The following is a 22029-nucleotide window of genomic DNA, read 5'->3' as shown; positions in this document are numbered from 1 at the left end:
GATGGTTGCAGATATCAAAGTAATATGAAGGTTGACTTTTTAGAAGACGAGGTGTGCTAGATATATAGGCTACATCAGCACTGCCACGTGCTTACAATGGAAAATCTACATATTAGTGCTGCTAGAAAAGATGCTTTTTACTATTTGATGCATATTATTTTATATTTTTGTTTTTTCCTGTACATTATGTAGAACTCAGAGACGCTGTCATTGTAGGCGACATGTGACATTTGGCTTGTTCTAAGTGTACTGTAGGGCTGAATGCATTGTCAATGGGAACCGACCATTTTGTGGATAATAAGGGCAATCTGAATTATTGGTGAGCAACATTGTAAGGTGCTAAATAAAGGGAACCAAAAATACATTCTCTCAGCACACATTTCACACTGAAACACTAAACTGTTTTCACATGTAATGGGCCTGTAAATTATGTTATTTTAGCCGGCAGTGTGAATATCTGCTTTCGGACAGATGGGTCTTGGCATTCAGAGCTACTATCCATCAGTTCTATTAAAGTGAAGGTACATTGTTTAATTTCTTATAGTAACTACCACCAATCAAAAGCTTTGCTAGAATTGGGAATGTGGATCATCTCATTAAAGACAGACATAAAAACTAAAGCATTTAATTTTATATTTCTTTCAAGCCAAGGTTTTCAAAGAATAAAGAACTAATAAATCCAGTGGAGTTGTCACATCAAGGAGTAATCACAAGCAAGGTAAAGGTAATGACCACGAACATCCCAGTTCTTGTTGCTGACAGGCAATCAGTGGCCAATATTACATAGTTACACACTCTGTAATTCAGAGACTCCTCTGGCAGCCGAGGAAAGGAGGACAATTACTTAGACAGCCTGGGTAAATGCATTAGGTTTGGAGCCAAAAAAACAACCCTTTAGTCCACAAAGAGCACTATGTGTTTTGCTAACATAAGTCTTTGCCACGAAAAAGAATGTCAGTGGAAGAAATGGTTTTATTCTTTAAAGGTGGAGGCATAGGGAGACAAAGGTAAAAATAGCTTCATCTTGCAATCAAGGTAATGTTTTGAAGAACATACAAGACCATGCAAAAGTTGATTTTATACATTTGTTAATTCTACAATGAACTAGGTCAACACAAACTCATGATCAATTCATTGCCAAAGGTCCATTTTTTGGCATATATTATATAGTCGACATTAAAAGTCTTGTGATCTATTGGCTTTTACACTACGGCTTACTGACAGCAAAAAGGATATGAGTATGAAGAGAATGGGAATTTATCAGAATAAGAAAAGGCACTGCTTAAAGTACAGGTCAGACAGCAAGAAGTAAAGTTAGAGAGCTATTTACAGCACATTGACCTGTGAGTTTCAAAAGACCTCCAGAGTCCCCTTGGGGTTATGGGCAAGGGCTCCCTGAAGCTAGAGCTGAAAAATAAAAATCGATGCAACTGTGGAAATGTCAGCAGTTATTGACCTTTGCTGTCAGTCTCTTGAGATAGGAGTAGGTTAAGAGTGAAGAATGTTCTGTTTACCCAAAAAGCCAACAGGAATGTGCAAAAAGACTGAATGCTGGCAATAAAGCCCAAGCAACAGGTAAGGACTGGTACTTCCAGACCTTGTGGCTTATGGCTAGCATTGATTTCACAATAGTTTAAAGAAGAATTTTTTATGTTATGTCATTTTACCTTTCCAATGCAACTTATCAAATCTTTAATGTATTACAGTAAAAATTGACCACTGTGGTACCCGGATGGGGGTGGTACCCAGCCGGGACGCCCGAGAAGACTGGAGGAGGGCTTGTGCCTCCTCCAGACCTCGAGGGGGCGACCGCCCTGGGGGCTGCGGGTACAGAGCTGGGAAGCTCGACCCTGTAGGGGCCCGTGGTCACCGCCAGGGGGACCCCAATACCTGGAGGTCCCTGGACCTCAGCACTTCCGCCACACCAGGAAGTCCTGGGGGGAAGAAGAACAGAGACACCCAGAGTGCTTCTGGGGAGACAGCCGGCACTTCCACAACACTGGGGCGTGTCGGTGGGAGATTGCCGGGAACACACCTGGAGCACATCCGGGTGCTTATTTAAAGGGGCCGCCTCCCTTCAGAGATGGACTTGAGTTGGGTGGAAGAAGGACAAGGTTTCTGGAGGAGAGAAGGAGGCGGTCTGAAGACAGAGAGAGAGAGAAGGCATTGTGTTGGCCTGAACTGTGGGGTATTGGGGGTCTGTGAGTACTGATTTATAAATATGGAAGACCTAAATTAACGTGTGTGGGGTAATACTAATGTGTCTGCCTGTCTGTGTCCGGGTTAAGTTCCACACCACATATGAAGAGTACAAAGAGCCTCATAACGTGCAGCATATTGTCAAAACTAACATTGCCATGATCACTTGGACATTCCCTTGGGAAATTTATCCCATATACATAAACCTATACACATTAAATACATATATATATCTTCTCTTCCATATATATATATATATTGTGTCATGCACGTACAATTGTGAGACAACTGAAAGGCCTTAAGAATAGTACTACCACGCCAGACCAGGGGGTTGTGAGCTGCACTAACTCTCTTTCTCAATCTTCTGCAGACCATCCATGGGAAATCTTGCTAGGTCCTGACGCCAGTGACAATGTCACGTCCGGTTCTGATAGCATAGATGATGTCACTTCCAGTATCGAAGACATCAGTTCTGGTCATGGGCCCGATGACATCACTTCCAGTCCCTGGCTTTAAAGCTGCCATCTTTTCATATTATATTCAGTTCGATTTTGGACTCAAACCTGTGAACATCACAACTAATTTTAATTATTTTTGCAGCCAAGGCACAATATATGGGTGGCTGCCCCAAAACTTTTTATGTCTGTGGTCTGCTTTTGTGACAATATATATAGTGGAAGACTGGAAGTGCCACAGACTCCAGACACTACTGACACAAACAGAGTCACGGGTTCAAATACAGGTTATTTAATATCCACAATACCTTCCTTCACAAAGACCGTCACAACAACAACCAGGATTTCTCTTCTTTCTCTAGCTTCTCTCCAGACTCCGACTTCCTCCCTCAAGTGTTGTTCTCTTCCTCCCGGCTCCTTTAATCTTGGATTCGGGAGTACTTCCAGTGCCATAGCTAATCCTGACATAAGTACTTATGGGTCAATCGGAAGATCTCAAAAGCAGGGAGCACAACTCTCTGTAGCAATCTCTGGAGGCATCCACAGATCCAAGCAGGGCTGCCTCACTGCACTACAAGTCCCATAATTCATGGCGGGTATTGGAATGGGTCACAAAGGCCAGGGATGCTGCCATCTAGTGTGTTGGAGAGGCATATAGTTTTGAAACAAAGCCTCCCTCCATTGTTGTGTCACATTGGCCTTCTAGCTGGTTAATGAAAAGGAACCAGTCCTGGCTGGAACACCCTTGTCCATGTGTGTGATCCTTTATAGTACATATCTCTATATATATCATCTGTCTGTCTGTCTGTCTGTCCGCTTTTCACAAGAGAACTACTGAACGGATTTAGATCAGGTTTTTTTCTATAATTAGCTTGAACATTCCAGTTGATTTTGCGACTTCTCTCATTGTGCAATACTTCATAGTTTGCTTGCCGTACCGATTTATTTGTGCGAATCTTAGAGACATGCAGCAATCCTATGGAAGGTGGACGGGGACCTCCTCACTCATGCACCAGCCACGGGGCGTGTACCTTAAACCTTGAATTTGTGACTTCTCCCATCGCTCTAAGAATCAGAGTTCGCTTGCAGGAGCGATATATTCGTGCTATTCCGAGACAAAGGCTGTGGGCAGAGGGGAGGAGGAAACATGATGTCAGGAGTGGGGAGCCGGGTGGGGCCCTTCTCACTGTCCTGTTTCACTACTATGTGGGTGGAGGCACGGGGGATGGCTAGTGTATATATATATTCAAAGTTGACTGACTCAACCACTCACTAATCAACAATCAACTCATCATCCAATTATTAACACACACAAACACATTGATGCTGTTGTTGTGGGGTAATATATTGTATGTACTGGAAAATGTTTAAATGAATACAACTTCAGAATTTTGACATGCATGAGTAAAGGTAGTGCATGACCCATAAATGGAAACAGCAACTTCATAGATTACACTCCATAGTTGACAAATAAGGTTTGAGAAAACATGAAATTTGTATTCACATATAAAGGTAATTATATAAACACTACATTAAAAACTGAAAACATTTAAAGCCTGAAAAGCATTTAAACAACATTTACAATCAATTTTCAGAAATCAGAGTTTATACAAAGATCTACTCTTGGTTTCAATCGCCTTGATCGCTGGAATGTGCTCATTTACACTATCCCACTCTTTAGATTATTGTTAAAAAGCTGGAGAGGTTATATTCTTGGAAGATGTCTGCGAGCATTATTAAAGCAACTAACCCTATTTATTTACTATCTGCTACATGTAATGGCTGCTTTCTAGTTTCTTCAGCATCACCGTTTGGACCAGAATTACCAAGTCATCAACATCATCTCCAATAGTTTTGCCTGCCCGCATGACTCCTAAACCTTCTTTAAATTCTAGTTTGCCTGACCAGCAATACACCTGAAGGTGATGACATATCTGTCAAATGACAGTAAGATGTCCCTGGCCACTAGGAGTTTATGAAATAAAAATATGCACAATATGAGTCAATGATTTTCTATTATAATCTACCGTATATACTCGAATATAAGCCGAGTTTTTCAGCACCCAAAATGTGCTGAAAAACATCACCCTTGGCTTATATTTGAGTCAGGTCCCTCTGCTCCCCAGTATACGAACAAGCCAGTTTCCCTTTCAGTTTGTGCGCGCCGATGATTTCCGCACGTGTTCAGTCTCTCCCTGTGCATTCCCTGTGCAGCGAGCGAGAGAGAGAGCGCTAGAGAGACAGACAGACACACACACACACACACATGCGCGCGCATGTGTGTCCCTCGGGAGAGACCGAGCGAGCGAGGGAGATACCATATTGTTTTTGTTGACCCTCTTCTCCACTTACAGAGCTAGTTTACTGTTTTTTCTTTGAAATCAATACTCAAAAACATTTAACCTACTGATGCCTCAATTAATGTACGGTAATTTTACTGGTATATATTTTGATTACTGAAACTGAAACCAGTAGCTGCTGCATTTCCCACCCTAGGCTTATACTCGAGTCAATAAGTTTTTCCAGTTTTTGTTTAGGTACCTCGGCTTATATTCGAGTCAGCTTATACTCGAATATATACGGTAATTATTTTCTATTTTAATCTTAGCTATCCCAGCTAAAATTATTACCTATGTGAGTTCTTAGAAATAAATATTCACTATTCATGCCTCTTCTCTCACAACCATATGGTGTTGAAGTTGACACGAGCAACTTTAGTCAGGACAGTACATATCTTGGACTGATTGCATAAAGCCACAAGCGCATACTGGAAGCTATGTATGCAAAAGACATTTTAGACTCCAGAGTTGATAAAATCATACAACTGAGAAGATTAAAAAAATCACTTGAATCTCATGTCTATATTTTAAGCTGCAGAATTGTCTTCTGAGGCAAACACAACATCAAGTGTTTTCCTTTTAGTATCTCCAGTGTTGTCAGGTCATTTTAAAATACTGGGTGCTGCCATTCTGAAAACAAATGTAGATAAAATTATAAAAAAAGAACATACATATATATACATACATACATACTATGGAAAGACGCCCGGAACACAGACAGATGGACTCAGAATGTCCACAATACACAAGTTTATTTTTCCCTTCTGCACAGCACACAATGCATTAATCAGCCAAAACAACTCAGTCCTTTTTACTTTACTTTCTTTTCTTCACTCTTTCTTATTCTTCTGCCACCTCCACTCCTCTCTCGCAAGCTCCGTCCTCTTCCACCTGACTCTGGCTCCCTGAATGGAGTGAGGCAGCCCTTTTTATAGTGTTCCAGGTGCTTCCCGATTAGCCTCTGGCAGCACTTCTGGGTGTGGCGGAAACACTGCCCGTGAATCCGGCTCCTCTTCAGGCAGCACTTCCTGGGGTGGCGGAAGTGCTGCAGATCTTGTTTCCTGAGCTGTCCAGGTGCCCCCTGGCAGTGGCCATGGACCCCAACAGGTTTGAGCTTCAGAGCCCCAAGCCCGTGGGCCCAATGCAACCCAGGGGGGCTGCACTCTCCTGTCCCAGGGTATAAATTGCCCTTCTCCTGGTCCACTGCTCCATCACAATATATATACATATACTATATATATATTAGTATGTGTGTGTGAACATCCTGAAAAATAAATATGAAGTTTACCTGGTAAATCCAGAATGAAAATTAACATCAAATTCCAGCAGTATTATTTATCTTCACTTTTGGAAGTGAGTGTCAATTTTCACCTAAGTGGCAAAATATTGGGTTCAGGATTCTTTGAAATTCACCCTACTGAGTGAGTGGCAGATAAAGAAATTCTAATGGAGATGTATATGTGGACGAATCAATTCTTAAGAAGAGAACATTTTTAAATTCTGATGACAAAAAAAGCAAAAAACAGCAATAGCTACTGCTGCTGACAAGGCCAAGTAAAACCCAAAGGCCAGAGGATCAGTAGATGGACACATCAGCTATGGAGATTAAGCCTGATACGCTCAGGAGATGCAGAGATGCTGAGCATGCAGAATTGTGAAACAATCTGAAAAGCATGCTAGGGATCAAGATAAAAAAAAAAATGAAAGACAAAAAAAGCGCTCAATGCAAGAAAAAAACGAATGGAAATAAGGTTTCATCAGATATACTAAACACCATGACGTGATGCTGCAGCTTTTAGCCCTTCTGCCTCAGAAACCAAAGTTCAATTTCCAGTCCGGTCGTGGTTTAAATGTAGTTTGCAGTGTCGATTTTCTCAGGACACGGTGTTTCTGCCCAAATTCCAAAGACATTTGTGTGAGGTAAACTGGCTATGAAGGTGGGTGTGATGATGTGGCACCCAGCTACTACATAAGTTCATAAAGTTAGTTAAAATACTAGAATGATTTTCCCATTGATAACTGCAGTCGTTTAAAGTTAATGGAGTGAATGCCTTACTCCTGTTTGTAAAATGTTATTATGTCCAATAAAACATTTAAACACTGAACCTATTTCCTTCAGATATAAAAAGGCAATCTTACACTCAGGCATGCTGGACGAGAATAGGGAATGGACCTTCAAGGTGCTTATGCAGCAGTTACTGGCAGACTGGCTTGAGGGAACAAAGATGCCTTAAATCTTTTGAATTTGCAATGCCTAACAGGCAGGGAAGTGCACCAACCCCAATCAATAGGACTCACTCATGAGCAAAGCCCATGTCTGATAAAAAGATGCCTTCAAAGGCTGTGGATCATTATATAGCTGAGCAGCTGTCTATCATTCACACACTCAAGAGCAAACGGCGCTGAAGAACACAGTCATGTATTAGACACGCTGTGTAAGAAAAAAAAAATACTGAGAGCTATGAGGCTTTGTATAGGAAGCAGGCCTTTAATTTCTCTGTCCAAGAATCCCACTTACTAGCGAACTGAAGCACTGAAAAGGCACTAGGGGGGAACAAGTACAAATCTACGACCTTGCCATAATATTCACTGTACTGCATCGCCTACGGTGAGGTTTGCACAATTTCTCAATGCTTTTCTATGATGAACAGATATTATCTTCTCAATTACTGTTATTCTATCTAGATGTGAAATCTGAACACACAGACATAACACCTAGAAACAGCTGCTTTAAATGAAGTGCCAGGTTAGAAAAATTACATGATTCCTAATAAATACAAATGTACTTGCATCTTTGCCAAAGTACTCTCTGTTTTAATGGGGTGGAAACAAAATGAAAACTTTGGCTATTTTGCGAAAAACAGTAGTCAAGTGCAGATGGTGTAAAAGGTCAGGGAAAGCGTGAAGGGGCAAACAAAACGACATTTAGCCCAAATACTGGTTAAAAATTTTAAAAATTGCACATTACCCTGAATGGAAAGAAAATGGACTTAAGTAACACTGAATGAAGTTTTTTAGATGCAAGATGGCAACAGAGCAAAAAGGTCAAAATGGTGATTAAGGGAAGCATTAAGTGAAGAAGTCACAAGCACGCAAGAAGAATAGTCTGATATTTACTTTATACAGTATGCCAGCTCGTCTACATCACGAGATAAAGTAGGAGTGTGGTGTGAACAATTTATTCAAACAGTCAGGGAAAGGCAGACTGATAATAAAAAAAACGTGGTACCGTTAGTGCTCCAGTATTGCTTACTCTGGTACTATGGAATATATAGTACAATATTTAATACACAAATCTTAAGTAGATGAATCATATTATGCACAGGTAAGCAATCGGCAAACAAAAGCCACGTAAACCTTGTACTTCTGAGCAGCATCACACACACTCGACATGTACACATTTCGACTGCAGGTGAAATGATAAATGGCAACTTCGTCATGTGGATTAAGGTAATTCTAGGCTATGAACCAATCTGCCAAACTGCCTTTGAAAAGTCATGCAGCTCTAGTTAGTTTAAGAACATGGAAAGCAGAAACATTAAGGGTAGGAAGCGCACCTCTGCAACGTTAGCACTGTACGTATCATGGTATAAACAATCTCAGTTAACTTTTGCTATCCATCTGTTATGATGGTGTTTCATATACCATATATACTCGCGTATAAGTCGGGTCTTGAAACCCGAAAAATCGATCATAAAATCAGACCCCGATTTATACGCCCATTCCACAAATGCTACATTTAATTTTTTTTTTTTTTCACATCTTCTTGCCACCTCCAATCTCGCATCAGTTTCTCAGACGCATCGAATTTTGTTGCAGCAGCGCAGTTACCAATTTCTTTCACTACTTCAACAACGTTTAATTTAAAACCAGCTCGAATGCTCCATTGTAGATAAGGGATGCTTTTACGCTAAAGGTGTATGAATATGTGAGATGCAAAAAACACAGATCAGTGCAAACGTTGCTTCGGAATAGTTCGGGTATTACCGTGTGGTCACGTAGGCACAATATATAGAAAAAAAGACAGTGTGCTCCATGGTTACTCTCTCAGGTGGGCATTAGCATATCATAATCTCTTGGGCCAATAGCATGAGTTTTCCGCATTCGACTTATACGGCCAACATTATAAAATACCAGAAATTATATGGTAAAATCAAGCCCCGACTAATCCGCGGGAGAATTTATCCGCGAGCATATACAGTAATTTATTTTAGTGTATTTAAGTTTTCTGTGTTTTTTTTCACCCTTTCAGGGCTTCTGAGTACAAGGATTTGATTTAATATGTTGTTTTTTGTTTCTGACATTTCCATGACATTTTTGTATTGTTATTTTATTGTTTCGTCTGCATTTTTTGCTTATCTACTGCTTCCACCATTTGCATACATGTTTCCTTAGTTAAGACCCGATTTGTGATATCACGATAAAAGGTCATTGATGAGGTCACATCTCAATGGTTTGGATAACACCATTAATTCTTGAGGTTTTTCAAAAGGTTGATTTGTACTTTGATTAATAACATTTTGGCTTGTTTTTTGACTACAGTTTTTGGTTCATGTTTAAATGTTGCCATATTTTTGAATTGTCGGTATCGTTCCTTGTTTGCCTCCTGACAGGTATGTGTTCTCTCCTGATCCTTTTACTCATCTCATGCTATTATTTGAAACTTTGTACAACACCACCATTAGAATCTTCAGTATTTTTGACACAGGCACCAATGGCTGAGTGGTGGTCCTATTTATACTTCTTCTCTGAAAGAATCCACCCTATTTGTTGAATCCTTGAGGTTATACAAGTGCTGCCACTCAAGCACCTAGCCCTGCCTAGCCTGTGAAGTCTGTCAGCTGCCTGAAAGAATACTTTCTCACAAGCCCAGTACTGACAATACCATAACATGTTTCTAAAATGTTTTTTTTCAGATAGCCCCACAATAATTTTTACCTTTAAGCTTTCAGGGAGTCCAAAGAGTAACTTCACGGTGTCCTTGAACTTCATGGGTTCCAGGTTAGCTACAATTAGTCCTACTTTATTTAATAGGCACACAGTCAATAAATCATCTGCCTAAATAAAAAAAATGCATGAAGAGGTTATTCTCCAGAATTTTTTATTTACTGCTACTGGATGGAAGAATATTTTAGTGGAATTGATGATTTGTCCTTTAACAGTTCAGCCTGTAAACCATCCTTGTTGATTATTAGCTAGTCTGCTCTGACTAGTCTAAAAACTACAGGCACCTCTATTGAGTACTGATCAAAAAAGCCACAGACTGGAAAGACAGCTACACCCTGTATTCATTGTAATCATTCCAAATGATACGGATAAGTGGCGGCTGATAGGCATCAACTGCCAGGTGGCCTGTTTACTGTTCCACTTATGAGATACGGGACTTGCTTATACAAAACCAGATGAAGGTGACATAATAAAGGAGGTAGGCTATCACAGGGACAGCAGCAGCCCTTAAGCTGGTATTTGTTTTTGAGATGTAAGCACAATAAAGCTCATCCACAAAGACATCGTGGGTAGCAGGCAGTAATTGTTGGTTTTTTTTTGTTTTTTTATAGTACATCTTTTTTGCATGGTCCGCCATGCCTGCTTAAATACACTTTATGCTTTTTCCATTGTTTACTCAATGATAAATCACACTGCTCATTCTTCTCTATCCCTTGTTTTGGATATTTATGTCACAACTAGCTGGCTTTCTAGAGGTACTGCAGTCAGCTCTAGCAAAACTAGCTTTTTATGGCACTTCATACACACAATTCCTGCCTTTTCGGATATAAAAGTAAAAATTGTGGACACTGTTAGTAACTCCTCATACTGCAGTAGGGAATCGATACTACAGTTGCCCTATGGCAAGATCAAATACATTGCCCTTACATTCATAAAGATAACACCACCACATATAATAACATTAAAAAGACAATTGTATTTCATGTTTATAGATTCTCAGGGTTCAACAAGAAACCAATTTGAAGCTGTTATGAGCAATACTTCGCAGTAATACAAAGCTGATGACAATCCTAATTAGTCTGGCATTCTCATACCTACAGAATATCATAAAACAGTGTTCTTCTGGAAATACTGTAATGTAAAAATATATGCGCACGAACGAGCCCTATGCTAGGGAGTCTATTATGGGTTAACCAAGACTCCGCTCCTACCCTTTCTTTTCTTGTATTATTGTTTATTTGTTTACATTTTGTTGATTATTTTTGGTTATTTCTCTGCATTAATGTTTTTATTAACTCTTATCATATGTTATTTTCATATAATGTGTTTGGGTTTTTAAGTTATGATGTTATTGTTTTGCATGTTAATTCTGTTAGTTACCTTCTGATATGTTGAGCCCTAGGGGGCAGGGCCTCTGTACACTGCAGCTGTGGCTACAAGCGGCCTACTTTAAGGCCTGAGATGCCTCAAGGCAAAGCTGATTCTATCTATCTATCTATCTATCTATCTATCTATCTATCTATCTATCTATCTATCTATCTATCTATCTATCTATCTATCTATCTATCTATCTATCTATCTATCTATCTATCTATCTATCTATCTATCTATCTGATTCATTACCTCCTATCCTTTTTGGATTCCCTTGTGATTTCTTTAAGTTCTCATTTGGATGATTTGGTTTGTGGATTTTTTGCTCACAATTTTGGGTTTAATCAGTGGCCTGTGGAGTTTGTTTTTGTTCATTTTTGGGTTGCTTCATTTGTTACAGATTGCCTTGTATCATATCCACATTTCTTATTTTGTCCTCGCCATAATTTTTTCAATATATAATCAATATAATCTTTATTATACTTTTTTGCTTTAGGACGGGGATTTTGCCTTTCCACTCTCCCATTTTGAGATTTAAAGGCATTGACCTTTTCATTTTTGTAGACTGCAAGCCTGATTTACAATTTTTGGGCAATGCCTGTATTGAGTTTTCAGTGCTGTTTTGGGTATTCAGAGGTTTTTTTTTAGCTTTAATGGAACCAGAATTCAAGTCACAACACTGCCCAGGGCTGTTTTTTTCCCTGCACTCTGGCACTCTATAATCCTGAACTGGATTAGTTGCATTTGATATTGTTATGATGTCCTGTTTTATGTAATACTCTTCCACTCAGTGAATCTAACAAATGATAAATAACCCTGCACAAACTTGACTTTTCAAGCTACAGTTTTAAGGTTGAAGCAAACGTTCATTGTCATGGCCCAGTTTCCTATGAAATGCAGCAGAAATGAAAACTGTGCCCACCCACAAATACCTTTAAAATCTGTGTTTCTACGAAATGTGGCATACTCTGTACATTAGGCTAGGTATGAGTATTTTGTAGTCCAGTTTGTTCTTATTTCATAGTCTGGAGATTCATCACAATTTTGGTATAGTATATAGATGAAAAAAATATAAGTTACAACCTAGGCTGAAGTGCTTGCATGAAAATTTATACTGTACATTCAGCTGTCGTTGCTCAAAATATCGGTCAAGAACCTAGAACAATGGTTCTAAGCAAATGTTGCAGATTTATAAAGAAATCATAAATATCGGAAACATAAAACCTATAGCTTTCCTGTCTCTCTCACCTCACAACCATTCCTGTGTTAAATCTTCTATCTTTTCAAAAGAGGTTACGTATAGGGCTTAGTTAGAGCTATCTGGTAAAAACATGATCTTCTAATAAGTTGAGTACACGTAAAATTAAAATCAGACAGCATGACAGCACACTGATAAGTTTCACAGCTCCAAAAACTTCAGTTTGATTTTCAGTCCACTTTAAACTTTTTCACAGATAGTGAAAATCAAAGCTAAACCCACTTGTACCCGCTGACGTTCAACCCAAATACAGCTGCGTCTGTGACAGTTTGTACTCAAACCCACCTGTGCCCATGACAATCTGTACTCATGTAGTAATTTACTCTACACGCAATGTCCACTTCCTAACTCTGTACAGCTGTTTGTTGTTACTTAATAATAATAAACAAAACACCAGTACTCAGTAAAGTATAGATGGTTATGTCCACATGGAGTTTACTTGGAACATCTCAGGATTCTTGTGTTGAGATCCCGCCCAGCCACTAACTCTGTTGATTTTAGTTATCCTGGGTTCAAGTTGGCTTCCTCTCACATTATAGAGATGTACACATTAGGGTTTATTGGTGACACTAAAGTGGTCTGTGATGAATCAGTGCTTTACAGCTCTCATTTTATCAAAATTTGAATGACTGTATCTGATAAAAGAACTCTATTCGGGTCAACATTTTTCCAACTGATGCCACACAACTATCATGATGTCTTCCTTAGGCTGTGCTTACTGCCTGGAAATTCCAGCTTTAAATCTTTGTTACACTGTAATGTACTGTTCAGTATATTTCCACACATCACTAATCATTTTGATTTGATTTCTTTCAAATGACAGGTTCAGACATTTTGTATTTAACAGCTCTAAGTCCCTAGAATTTTCTGTCTTTCAAGTAAAGTATTTTAAGTCAAAGTGACAGCAACCTGGAAAGAGTAACATTCATAGTCTTGTGAGAATGTAATTGCATGCATTTTAAACAGGCATAGTAAACAATTGAAGTATTATGTAGTATGTTATCATTTAAAAAACACATAAAGGTTATTCTTTCTATCTTTATGATTTGTGGGTTTATTTTATTACCTCTAAGACAAGAATTTTAATCACATTGGAGGACAGAATATACAGAATGAACATAATATTAAAGTAATTTGCACATTTAAGAAAATAGTTACAGAAAACGGAACTTTATAAAAATATTCTAATTTCTGGCAATTGTTAGCTTTCAACTTTAATGCACACTTCTGTATGGTTCATTAAGTGTACTCAGCATATTTCTTTCACTCAATCTTTAGGGTTCGAGCTTAATCATTACAGCGAATGAGTCATTAAATTCTGAAACTAAATCATTACCCATGAATGAGTCACACGATTCTCGTACATTTGATTGATGTACTGAATCATTACCTGTGAACAACTTGTTCAATTCTTGAACTTATTGTCATATTTTAATTATGCATTAAGCTGTCATGTTTTGTGCTATGAAAGAGGATAACATTTTACAATATAAACTATCCATCCATCCATTTTCCAACCCCCTGAATCCGAACACAGGGTCATGGGGATCTGCTGGAGCCAATCCCAGCCAACACAGGGCACAAGGCAGGAACCAATCCTGGGCAGGGTGCCAACCAACCGCAGGACATGCACAAACACACCAAGCACACACTAGGGCCAATTTAGAATCACCAATGTACCTAGCCTGTATGTCTTTGGACTGTGGGAGGAAACTGGAGCGCCCGGAGGAAACCCACGCAGACACTGGGAGAACATGCAAACTCCAAGCAGGGAGGACCCGGGAAGCGAACCCAGGTCCCCAGGTCTCCCAACTGCGAGGCAGCAGCGCTACCCACTGTGCCACCGTGCCGCCCAATATAAACCATCAGTATGTTTAATATATGAATTATTTATTTACAATTCATTCATGAGAGAAACAGTAGATAGGTTTTTATGGTGGTTTTTTGTAAACTGCCACCAGTCCAGGACCCTGGTAATGAATCAAACGAATCAAATGAATCAATTTGCTTAAATGCATAGTTTGAATGAACTGAATCAGTAAAGGGAATCAAAATGCTCATCACCACTTTGCACTCAATTTGGGACGAGTCTCTCCTTGATCTTATAATTTAAAGTTATTTTGAATCCCATAAACACCAGAAGTGACTGTACTCTGTTGGGCCCTTGAGCAAGGCCCTTAACCTGCAATTGCTTCATCCTAGGTATGACGCTAATCTCCATCCAGCTCTGCAAGTAGACTCTCCATCTTACAGGGAAAAAACTTGTTGGTTGGTGGCAGGATTGGCACTCCAGCTACCCTAAAAAAAAACCTCACACTGTTCCAGTGTGGTTCTGTGGTGTCACCTGCTGCGGCATGGCTGCATTCGGGTTCCAGTCCAGGTGGCGCAGTGGTGGTGCTGCTGCTTTGCATTAAGGAGACTGTGGAAGATTGTGGGTTCACTTCCCGGTTCCTCCCTGTGTGGATAGCGCTTTCAGTACTGAGAAAAGCGCTATATAAATGTAATGAATTATTATGTGGTGGGTGCAGAAATGTACTGAAATCAGTGCATGCTCCCAACCCAACCTTACTTTGGTATCCTGTTGCATTTGTTAAAGTGGTCATGTGTAATGTGTAAAGTAGCTGAAAACATATGACAATGAAAAGAAAAGCAATATATAACATGAGATTTCTGAAGGTTGATCATTATGTTCTTAATGCTGTCCTGCTTTATAAAAGCGTAGTGTGAAGTGTAGTGCAAATTCAAGTTAACTGCTCATGTGAAAGTCACATCACAGAGGGATTACAATACTGTGCCTGGTTAGATTTTTTTTATCAGTTTCCTAAAGCACATTCTTTTCTGTTGTATTCACTGAGCTATCCCAAAACAAGACTCTTAACCTTTGATTTTAATTATGCCTAGGCCAAAAACATTTTATGTTTCCAAATACAAAACAACAACAAAAAGAAGACACCAACTTTATTGCGGAAATAGATTTCAAGTGCATAAAAAAGAAAAGAACAAAAAAATTATAATGTAAGCTCCTCCAGCGGCTGCTCCACTTACGCTGGTATGTATTGTTTACCTGAATTTCATATGAGAAGCATAGGTCTCCAAGCAGCTAAACACTTACAAACTATTGTAAAATCAAGCCTGGCTGTTTTTTTTTTTTTTTTTTTTTTTTTTGTAGCTTCACATTGTTTTAATTGGGAAGAGGAAGGGAAGGGGAAACAAGGACAAGGACGTTCAAAGCCTCTTTCTCTTTGATGAGAAAACTCTACATTAAAGTTCTGAGAGTGTTCAGCTTTCTCCTAAGCCTGCTATCATCCCTTATTCCCTCCACATGCTCACAGGGAGAGAGAGAGAGAGAGAGAGAGAGAGAGAGAGAGAGAGAGAGAGAAATCATCCCTCTGAACTTTTCTGCACTGCTTTCAAAGGAGGAAGGAAGGCGGCAAAATGAAAAAAGAAGGACACTTCAAGGTGAATTAGATTTTCACATCATTTATCCTGCAAGGAAGTACAATTCTTTCAACTGCACAGAATGAGACACGCAGGCTTCATTTGGTGTCACTTGTGTTTTGTTTTTCTTACTTTCCCTCCACACTCAAAAATGCTTGGTGTAATCGAATACCAAAGATGTGACGTGCCTGGGCTATGTGATGATCTGGCCAAACTGGTTTCTAGACTCGTTTTTTTTTTCTTTTTGTTCTTCTACTTAAATAGCATATGTAACAATTTCATTTACAGGAACTTTAAGTAAGGCAGGGCAAAGCTGGAGAAAAGAGAAAGGCACCTTTCATTAATCTCTAACAGCAAAGGCTAGCAACTCTTTAACCAAATCTTTTGTGAAGTCTACTCCCCCACAATCCTCTAACATCCTTTAATGCTTAATCTCAAAAAGAATAACTCAATTATATGTCACTATTAAGCTACAAAAAGCAATTCCTTCTCTTTGTTCTTTCTCTTCAAGGACATCTTCTAAACTCTCTTATAGGGTGCAAGCATGTGTGTGTGTATAGGGAGGTAATGGCATGCTTTGGCTCATATTTAGTGAATGAGTTATGAAAGTTGATAATATTTACGGCACAGTATTGCGACTGTGCATTTAATTCCAATATTTTAGCATGAAACCAAACAGCAGGCTATATAAAATAATAATTTTGTTCTTTAATCTCATAATTTGCTAAGAACTAGGAAACACGATAATAATTTGGTAATATTATAGTTAATATTATTACCAGTTAACTATATAATCATATATTAACTATATATTAATAGCAATATTTAATAGTTAAATTAATAATTATAATTAATAGCAATATGATATTACCATATTATCGTAATCTTATGAAAATGTAGACAATAACTTTAGACACGGTGGATCACAGTGGAAATGACTTTGGTCAAACAAGACCAGGACTACCACATTTTGTAGCAGAACTCATCCACAGATGAATGGAGACACATGAATGAAATGGATGAACTTAATATCTTGACCATAACAGTCTATAAATAGTTAAATGAATATGTCCACATGTGTTAGGGTAACTTTAGATGTGTGTCATCTAACAAGGAATGATGATTACTGTGGTCCTTGGTTTTATGTTTGGATTAGTTAGTGAGAAGTCAAGCAAAATGACACCTTTTATTGGCTAACTAAAAAGATTACAATATGCAAGCTTTCAACGCAACTCAGGCACCCCTTCAGGCAAGAGGTAATGTAATTGATAAGTTACGAAGTAGTATGGCTTTATCGACAGTGGTACTTTGAGGAGCTTTAGAACACAGCCTGATGTTTATTTGGAAAAATTAGGAGATGAGAATTGACAGACTTTGTTGGGCTGGGCAAAATTTTTCTAACGTTGTAATGATGGTTTATTTGTATGAGTTTCACCACATCAGATTCCACATAATTGATGTTTTCAACCCAATAAAGCACTTTCCAAATACATTAAAACTGACAATTAACATTTTCATAATGAGAACAATAATGCTACCAGAGGTAACTAGTAGTAATAGAGCAATTGTAGCACTCATTAGAATAAGAGCAGTATCAATAAATCATAAAGAAAAATCTGTACATAAATCCCATAAACTTAAACAGTTCATTGGAATATATCAGATTACAAGAGTGAAGGAAACTCACAAAGATAAGACGTCACTGTTCACATTTATGAAATATTACCAATAAATAGCAATGATCTCATTTAGCAGAGTAATACTGGAGTAAGTTTAATAAGAACAATTATAAAAAAATGTGCTAGAAATGTATAAAATGCTGCACAGCACAATTACATAAAGATGTTTTACAAGATTTGCAGTAGCAACAAAGATTTGCGTCCATCAGGTTTTACTTGCAGTTCTATAGAATCCTGATTCCTACTGCACATGATCCTGGCAAGTTACGCTTTTGACAGCCCTACACTAGACTACAGGGATACTAAAATAATGAAGGATTGGAAGATGGATAGATGGATTGAAATTTGTGGAATTTATAATATAAAAGGGCGTGAAATTCACAAATTACTAGTATAGCAAAACAGAAGTATATTTTTGACAGTTACACACTGGAAGAAACAGCTTAAAAATGTGAATGCCGTACTATATTTGCAATATATTAGCCTTTTTGTTACAAAAGAGATTCTTCCAAAGAGAAAATCAATTTGCTCTTAGCATATTGCATAAAGTGATGTTACAAAGGTATTGAAGGTGATAGAATCCAACAATCCTAAGGTTCCTTTTTTTCCTACTACAGTGAAAAGCGCACACGTTGCAATCTCAGGATATAGGACCCCCTAAAATTTCTGAAAACAAATCAGTGGATCACTATCCCTGATATTCACAGAAACCTGATTTCTAAAATGCCATGTAAATCCTTATTCCAGTTAGAATAATCAGATTATTGTCCTCTGAGAAACCTTGTTAACAGATGTAGATTTCTCCACAAATAAACTGATCACGTAACAAATATAAACCCTTAACAAGGAGACTATCAAGGAATTTGTCATCTGCACATGTCTGTTGCACTCTGTCAACCTGCGTAAGTATTTGATTCACACATGCTCTCGGCACCCACGGGTAGAAGTGTCCACAAAACACATTTCCAGAGGCAAATATTCAGGCGATCAAATTATTCCTTCCTCTGTGTGAAATAAACTGTCTCTATATTTCAGAAATCACTACATGTATGCTGCGGTGGGCTGGCGCCCTGCCCGGGATTTATTCTTGCCTTGCGCCCTGTGCTGGCTGGGATTGGCTCCAGCAGACCCCTGTGACCCTGTGTTAGGATATAGCGGGTTGGATAATGACTGACTGACTGACTAAATTTATGTTGATGAGTTGAACATACAGTGCTAAACTCAGCAACACCATCTTGAGAGAAGTAGGGTAACGTGTTAAAAGTACCTGCTTTACATTGTCTGATTATGTTTTAAAGCAATAAGTAACCTAACGCATATCTTATCGAAGTAAAAATACCTGCATTATTATTCCAGGAGCATTGGGTGTAAGGCAAGAAGCAGACATACCAACCAAGTCCTTTCCAGGGCTCAATCACACAGCCAGGCACAAAAGAGCTGTGAGCAATCTGATAACAGAAACATACTGTATAAATAAAGTGTCAATCTGATTAATCCTATTTATAAAATACAGAAAACTATCACAGACTTCATGCTTGTTTTTGGATGCACGGTTGCCGATAATGAAGTTCAACTCCTTTTCACACAGTTTAACAACATTGGAGCATTTTGCCAAAGAAGAACTCCAGAAGATTACTTGCCCATGTAAACCCAGATTTTTAAGAAACTTGGTTTCTGCCTTAGCTAGGTTATTCAGCTTAATTCAGTTATGTGTATGCATGTAAACACACTCAATGATACTAATGTGGAAGGAAAAACCTTTAGCTATAGGGCACCCAAACTCTGGAATGATCCACCTCCCAGTACCAGAGGAGGCCCATCAATCTCAGCATGTGAATTTCCCATTGGGATTAATAAAGTATCTATCTATCTGTCTATCTATCTATTTGAATCAAACTGAAGACTCCTTATTTTTGTGAAGTACACACTTGTCAGAACTGCTGATGAGATGGTTTCATATTGTTCACTCATATTTCTCTTTGCTTTATTGTAGTATTTATTTTCTGATTATCCAGTGCTAGCGCTTGGTTATCGTTTTTTTCGCTTCTCAGTGTCTGTGGTGGCGCTTGTTCTGTCTTGGAGTGAATGCGTCATCACTTTTGATGGGCCTGTTTACAGTTGTCTTCTATGCAAATAAAAATTGCTGTTTGCCTATAAAATGATCCTTTTCAGAATGTCACTGACGTAGGAAAGTTGGAGTTTAGACTTAAAACATATATATTCATATTTGTGTATAATCATGTTATCTATTCATGATTCAACATCATTCTTAGAATTGATATTTAATACTTTCTTTTATATTATATTTGTAATTATTCTATTGTGTTTGTTTCAGAAGTGAATGTGCACTGGATAAGAATGATTGAATTGAACTGAAAAAATAGTCATCAAAAAATTAACCACAGATGGTGATTGTGATAATGATATCAAAGCATGTAATTCATGCTTATAATTCTAATGGACATTTACTCTCAAACTATGGTAGATTCGTGAACAAAAGGAATACTGATGATCTAAATGCCATAATGACAATAGAAATGCAGGCATAAACCAGTAGGTAAAAATATCATTAGGATTTAAAAATGAATCGACTTAAGTGAATTTCTATTTGCTTTTATATTCTCATCTAATTATACTAACAATTGAAAAACCATCCATTCATCTATCCATCCATTTTCCAACCCGCTGAATCCGAACACAGGGTCACGGGGGCCTGCTGGAGCCAATCCCAGCCAACACAGGGCACAAGGCAGGAACCAATCCCAGGCAGGGTGCCAACCCACCGCAGACAATTGAAAATGACATTTAAATTTTTGGGTAATCAGACATGTGACTGAATGTCTACCCATGATATTTTTGGAAGGGAGACCTTTCAAACACAATTTTATCAAAAGCAAGTAGTAAAGATGAAAAGTACCCAATTCTAAACCAAATCATTTTTAAAAACAGAGGATAAAAATAACAGTAAGTAAACAGATGAGATTTAGACAACTTCATAATCAACAGTGGACAAAAGGGTCTGTCTATACAGCTTTCACCAGCTAAAACAGCTACAGTGCAGAACACATGATGCTACATTAACGCTGTCCTTAAGATAGCATCAATCAGTGACATCACTTCTGGTGTTACTGTGTGTTGATGAGAACATCATTACAAGGTGCACTGCAATAATGTCATGACTGTGTGACCCATGGATGGAAAACATTTAAACAAAACTGAGAGTAAATCATCAAACAAAATAGAACAGTATCCTAAATGTACACCAGCAAACCCTGAAACAATCATACCTTTAAAGAAATACGGCACTACTTACATTGGGATATGTCAGCAAAGGTTGTATCCCACCTACAGAAGACCCTTTAGTTTGAAAAAGACACAACAAAACAAGATGACACCTGTAAGTTCTAACCTCTTAGCACATCCACATGTACAGAAAGATCATTGTCATCTTCTAGGAAAGTTAAACAGGAGTTGCATCACTTTTTCCCTTAACATTCAAATATCTAAGTGTAGAATGTATCACCCCACACACATTTTTTAATGTAGTGTCTTTTATTCACCATAATTTCAACTGAGAATTAAATGCAACGGCGATGTAACATTCATGGTGGGCAAAATGATATTATCATCCATCCTCAGTATCTGAATATATATGACTATATGGACCAGAAGAAGGAAAATTGTAAGAACAAAGATAAATTACACCCATTTTAATTTAAGAATTCACAAGGCGCTCTCCTTTTCAATTTTCTAGCGACTAATCAACAGTCCTTCACTAATCGACAATAACAGATGTGAGTCGTTTACACTCCTTATTCAAAGCTGCCAATAATAATGTAATTCACTTGAGCACTATATGTGTGTAGTTCTTTTTTAGTTTATTTCTTTGAAACGCTGTCACTTTTTAAGAAGTAAAAAAGTGAAGAGCATGACTGGAAAGGGAATAGAAATCTTTTAAAGATAGCAGTACAAATCATATTAGCTGTGCTTATATTTAAAAGATGATATGCATTATGCATCTGTGTGAATGACAACACAAAAAGTAATTCAGACTTGCACAGAAATTGAAATTATTGCTCACTTAACATGGCTGCTGCTTTTAAAATGAAAGCTGACAGTTAAAATCCACCGCGCGTTAGCAGTTCACTTAGCGCTCTCATTCAATCCATCACATATTCTTCAGTTTTCTTTCCTTTTGTTATACCGGTTGATTACCAATAGGCGCAGAATTTTAAAAATAGAGCAAACAAGCACACATGTTTATCCAATAGATGTTAATAGCAAGAATCTATGGCTGTTAAAAACAGACTAGATATGTTAACTAAACAAACCACACTAAAACA

The 22029-nt window shown here is 38.2% G+C and overlaps 1 protein-coding gene across 1 annotated transcript in view; it reads right to left on the bottom strand.

Annotated features, from left to right (window-relative positions):
* Window positions 1-22029, bottom strand: part of arid1b (AT rich interactive domain 1B (SWI1-like)) — a 708988-nt gene that overhangs the window by 415862 nt on the left and 271097 nt on the right.

The sequence above is a fragment of the Erpetoichthys calabaricus genome, chromosome 3 (genome assembly GCF_900747795.2).
Source record: "Erpetoichthys calabaricus chromosome 3, fErpCal1.3, whole genome shotgun sequence".
Lineage (NCBI taxonomy): Eukaryota > Metazoa > Chordata > Cladistia > Polypteriformes > Polypteridae > Erpetoichthys > Erpetoichthys calabaricus.
Note: the sequence above shows the minus strand (reverse complement) of the source record. Positions and strands in the feature narration are given on the sequence as shown.